This window comes from Homarus americanus, unplaced genomic scaffold (assembly GCF_018991925.1).
Source record: "Homarus americanus isolate GMGI-L3 unplaced genomic scaffold, GMGI_Hamer_2.0 scaffold13834, whole genome shotgun sequence".
NCBI classification, from domain to species: Eukaryota; Metazoa; Arthropoda; class Malacostraca; order Decapoda; family Nephropidae; genus Homarus; species Homarus americanus.
In genome coordinates this window covers 15,626-21,313 of record NW_024742105.1, presented here as the reverse complement: position 1 = coordinate 21,313, position 5,688 = coordinate 15,626, and the positions used below count along the sequence as shown (strand labels likewise).

General features: G+C 36.6%; 1 long non-coding RNA gene across 1 annotated transcript; it reads left to right on the top strand.

Moving 5' to 3' along the window:
• Nucleotides 1–3,004: 3,004 nt before the first annotated feature.
• On the top strand, nt 3,005–5,688 carry LOC121876496. Its single transcript, XR_006090772.1, has 3 exons — nt 3,005–3,097; nt 3,856–3,972; nt 5,660–5,688. It is a non-coding gene; the product is annotated as an uncharacterized LOC121876496 (long non-coding RNA).

The following is a 5,688-nucleotide window of genomic DNA, read 5'->3' as shown; positions in this document are numbered from 1 at the left end:
GAAGTTACGTATTGCTAGTGGCTGTGCACAGAAGTAGTATTATAACAGAGCTCTGCCAGTTTGTTACTAAATTAACAAACTTACCTTCAAAGAAATACTGTACTGTACAGTAGTTGCTAAGTTGAGGGTTCCAAAAATATTATTGAGCATGAATGAAAGGTTAACAAACCTCTTATCTGAAATCCTTGGCCAGATGTGTTTCGATTTCGTAATTTTGGATTTCAGAATGGTTAGATAAGTTAGGTATAAATGAAATCAGGATAAATATACTGTAGTCCATAAATACTCTAGGACAGTTTATTTGTAAGGAAAACATTCAGTAAAACTTCAAACATATACAAGTATGTACAGTATCAGAAACTAAGCTAACATATATACATGCAGTAAAGGTACATTACATCTGGCTTGATGATCATGGAGAAGAGGGTACATCAGCCGCTTGTCATCGCCAGGTTAGAGTCGACATCTGAAGGTGGGCCAGAAGGACTCTCAAGTGATGACTAGAAATTACCTAACAGATATTTTTTAAAGACTTCTTCCAGTGTCATCTGCCTCATTAACAATGGCTTCTTTCTTAGCAGTCTCTTTTTTTAATTGAGTAAACTGCCATAATCTCTTGCTCACTGATAAATGCCCATTGTCTGCCGACAGTAATTAACTGATCACACATTTTCGCCGCTGCCTATGGGGACTTTTTCATCCCGGTTCACAACCATCACCATCACTACTATCCTCATGCAATTTTTTCCATCACTCAACGAATGCACAACAGGTGCACCATTGTCAACTCCTTCAATGTCAGCTTCCTCTAACTTCTTTACACTTTCGGATGATAAACCTTTGGTGAAGTAAGGAGGTTTGATATCATCTTCTCCTTAGTGACATGAAACCCTTCAAAGTCTTCATCTGCATGTTCATCTGCATCATACATCATTGTAGGCCAAAGTTTGTGTCAAGCATTTGTTAATGTTGGTCTATCAACAGCTTCCAAGCATTAGCAACCGCGCAAATGGCATCCTTAACATTGAACTCTTCAGGAGCCTTTTGGATTCCTATGCCTCTGTTGACTGCATCAAGCATACAGTTAAAAAACGTCTTTATACTTGCTCTTCATGGAGCGTGAAAATTCCTTGGTCACAAGACTGTATTAAAGATGTCACATAGGGGAAGTAAATGCCAAAAACACATTAATATTCACAAGTAGTTCAGCAGGGGATTGTGGACCAGTTGTCAAGTAACAGAATTTACAGTTTTTTCCAGTCCAGCTTGCCTGCAATGAGCTCGTGTCGCTGGTACGGAGTGGTTATTGAATCAGTCTGAAAATAATTTTCTGGTTACCCATGGTTTCTTGTTCACATAATAAGGTACAGGTAAATTGTGCACACCATTCAACCATCTCGTCGTTGCCTTTTCCAATCACTGCTAACCTTAACTTGTGTGTGCTCGCAGCATTGGCACACCCAAGAACGGTCAACTTGTCCTTAGCATCCTTAACACCTGTTGGTGCTCTCTCATCAGCCGTTGTTAATGTTTTTCTGGGAACGTAGCGCCAGTCCAGAGCTGTTTCATCAGCATTGTAAATTTGTTCAGACTAAGGTTTTCATCAGATATTATTTTAGCAAACTCGTCAATGTAATTTTCAGCTGCTTCATGATCAGCAGAACCTTTTTCACCACAGATTTCAGATATTTTATACCAAGACACTTAAATTTCTGCAGCCAACCTCTGAATATTCACACTCACCATCAATGTTCAGTTCTATATGGTACTGTATATTCTAGCTTGTTTCATGACCATCAAACCAGTCAGTGGAACACGCTCACTTCTTTCAAGGTCGAATCCACTCAATCAGCCACACGGTCAAGATCTTCATTTTTGCCCTATGCAATGTTTTTTCTGTTTTTCATTAGTTTATGGTCATCACTGTCAGTGTAAAACTTCAACAACTTGTGTTTCTGTTTCTTTAAGTCATATACAGTACAGTGGTAGTTTCCACACCATATTCTTTAGTAAGACGCCACAGGTAAACACCATCAAGCTTGTAATAACTCCAATTTTATGTACTATCGATAATGAGATGCTTCCTTTTTCACTGTTACCCATAGGGTATTCAGTTTGACATTTTCAGTGAAATTAAACAAAATTACACAAAATATTAGAGAACAGCAGATGCAGGTGTGTGACTAGTAGCAACATTAAGACACTAATCCTACTCACACCCGCCGGCCATGGTTGCCAGGTCCCAGTCATGTTCAGCGTCACTGGGGTATGTCATGCACGAGTGATGCTCCACGTGAAAACTTTGGTTTTAGGAGGTTTTCGGTTTTCGGAATTGCGGATCAGGGATTATCAACCTGTAGTGAGGTTAGCTTTTCCATCACTTCTATAGCCATTTCCAAATACAAGCTACTTTAAAATAAACAAAATACATGTACACTACTGTGTATATAGGTAGCTAAGCAAACATAATGTCTAGGTTTTAATATGCATATAATTTTGTGTTCATTACATTTCTGAATAAAAAGAAAAACATTTAACTGTTTAAGTTAAATATATTATTCATGAATCATTCTCAGTTCCCCACATTGTAGGCTTTGTGTGATCTTATATACTGTATACCTACTGTACTTACTGTGGTTGATTATTGAGGTAATTTACACTTTTTTCACAGATTTTTAATGGTTACTAGACTTATATGATATCCAAATGGCAATGTAAAAGTATGGCAACTAGTTTTAATGTTGTTTTGAATTTTGAGGATTTCAAGTTTTGGGCCATAATTTGCCTTGTCTATGAGTATGAACGTAAAGATTGTCATAGATATTGACCATAGAGCCAAGGATGTAAGATCTAGAAAATAATTTTTATGGTAATTGTTAATCAGAAAATGTTTCTGAACAGATTGTATTTTTATTCAATTTTAACAGATCTTGAATTCAGTGATGATGAAGAAGACTTGGAAATCAACAAGTGGTGGAGATACCTGAGGTATTGGTCTTGGGAACTTCAGTATGATCATCATCTGCAAGGACCTGATGAGACCCAGGGTGCAGCTGAGGCTATGGTGCAGCTCTCTGCCCAGTACTCATACTATCAGGTGTGTTAACCATGCACAGTCACTCAAATGTCTATGATTTGAGGATGTTATGGTGTGGTATTGTTTGTCCGCTCATTAGATTTTTTTTGCATATCAGTTACACAGTACAAGTTTCCTCTAACAATAGTTTTAGTTCAGCTACAGGAAGCTCAGAAGAATTTATGTTATACCATGTTGGTATAATCATCATCATTGCACAGTTAAGGTCATATTTTAGTAATGAAAGGCATCACCATCACCAAATTAGGTGGAAATAACGTAGGACCTGGAAAACTATGTCACTAACCAGTTTTAAGGTAAACTTGTACTGTACAGTCATTGTCTTCCCAGGGGATGATTAATTATATACTCTTCTCATTTCAAATAATTAAGTTACTTCTTTGGTATTTCACGAAGGAAAACATGTTTTAGTTACTAATCTTCATGTGCATGAGCATCTAATGATACCAAGATCACTTCTCTTCAGAATAGGCTACTGCCACCTATTTCTGTGTCCAAATTTCATGTAATGATCAGTGACCTTCCTGAAAGAAGGAGCAAAGTCTTTATAATTAGTTAGAAGAGGGAGTTGGACAAAGAAGCTGAGGAGAAATGTAAACTTTTAGTGTGCAAAAATATTATAGGTGAGTGAAAAATATTTCAAAGAATGGTTATGGTATGTTATCAGATGAGACTCTTATTTTTGTTTACTTTTTTATTTCAATGTTATTTATTTATTTATTTTTTTAATTTAGTTCTGTTTTTTATTTTATATCTAGCAGGGTGAAGGAGGTGAAGAATATAACCCAGAGGGACTGGCTGGTGAAGGCAGTATGGAGGTGGATGCTAGCTATGATCCCTCAGTAGAGTTTCTTGGTGGCATGATGCCATCACAGGTGAGTGTATGTGAAGTTGTATAGTAGAACATGGAGTAAGGCTTGATAAGTTTAAGGTAACAAACCTTTAATTTATTTGAATGAAGATATTTGAAATGGTAGACAGTCTGTTAGGATATGCAAGAAAAATATTTTAAGTACAGTATTGTTATTGGATTTTAAATATTTGCTATAAAAATGGTAATGAAAATAACTTTAGTGAGATGTTTGTTTATTATTATGTGAGACTGTGTCAAAGATAAAGTAGAGAAATGGATAGTGAAATTGGATAAAATAGTTAAGAATTTAGTCATAACACTAGTCATGTAACCTTATTTATTTTGGGAACTTCTAGGCAGTCTGTTGAATGATAGAGTTTTGGTCAAGGAAATATTGGCATTTGGGCATACTGTACTGTACACACAATAAAAGATGTAATATGTGGCATGACTGTGGTGAACAGTATGAGTCACCCTGCTGTGAATAAAAACAAATATAGATATGTATATGAATGGGAAGGAAATTAATGTCGGTAAAAATAATGTTCATGCTGAAGATTTTTTGATGACTACCAAAGTTTCAAAGCATGAGATAAAAGTTTATATCTGATGTATGCATTCAGATCTGCCTTTTAAAAGAGTTGAAAAGTAAAATAAATCTAACTGAACTCTTAGCTATAGAAAGAAAATCACTTTCTCATAGTGTAATAATAATAAAAAAAAGGAAAGGGTAATTATTAAAAACTTTCCATATGTATTGGTAACATTTTAAGATATAGCACTGTAGCAAATATTAATTGGAAGGTATATATACTGTACAGCTCTATATATATATACTAGCGGAATCGCTCTTTCGCTAGGTTCAAGATTTCTTAAGAGCATTATAGGTGTTCCAATCTTGAGAGTGAGGTGGTGAGGAGGCATTCCAGCGGGCTCCAAAGAATTAAGGAATTATGCAGGGTACTGGACTGCTTGGTCCAGGTCGATTACTGTATCAACAGATTTGAATGAAGTCTCACTGCCTGAAAGCTGTCTGAGTAGAGTCATGTTGATTTCAGCCACTGTTTCATCTTTTGGTGCCAGAATTGTTGCTCACGCAGCCACTGTGATCCTTGTAGACCATGTTAGTGAGCTCAGTTGAGGACTTTACAACATTTCCACATCCTTTTCAACCTCTGTGTGGTTTAACGGGTCGGGTCGGGTTGTGTGTCTGATCGGGTTGGTTGGGATTTTTGAGATCCCCACATGACACTTGCTTTCCATGCAAGTTTGGTCTGGGCGGCTCATTTGCTTAGGCCACGGTAGGACTCCACCCTCTGGGAGGCTCCACATTGTCTCACTGTTCAGTCCCCAAAACTTCTTTCTTCCATCAATAGTTCATTAACGGTGTATGTAAGTTCCACTCACAACGGTACAGCAAGTATATTTTTAGCATTAAACTGTTATTATTTTATTGTCTAATCATCATTACATATAACACCACACCCATCACTACACATATAACACCATCCATCACTACATATAACACCATCCATCATCACTACATATAACACCATCCATTACATATAACACCATCCATCATCACTACATATATAACACCATCCATCATCACTACAGATCGGTAGTAGGTTCCGAGATTCTCGTATGACACACAAACACACACACTTTTTAAATACAAAGATATATTACTTATACTGATCTTTTAACAGCCACATGATGACGGTAATATCAAATGACT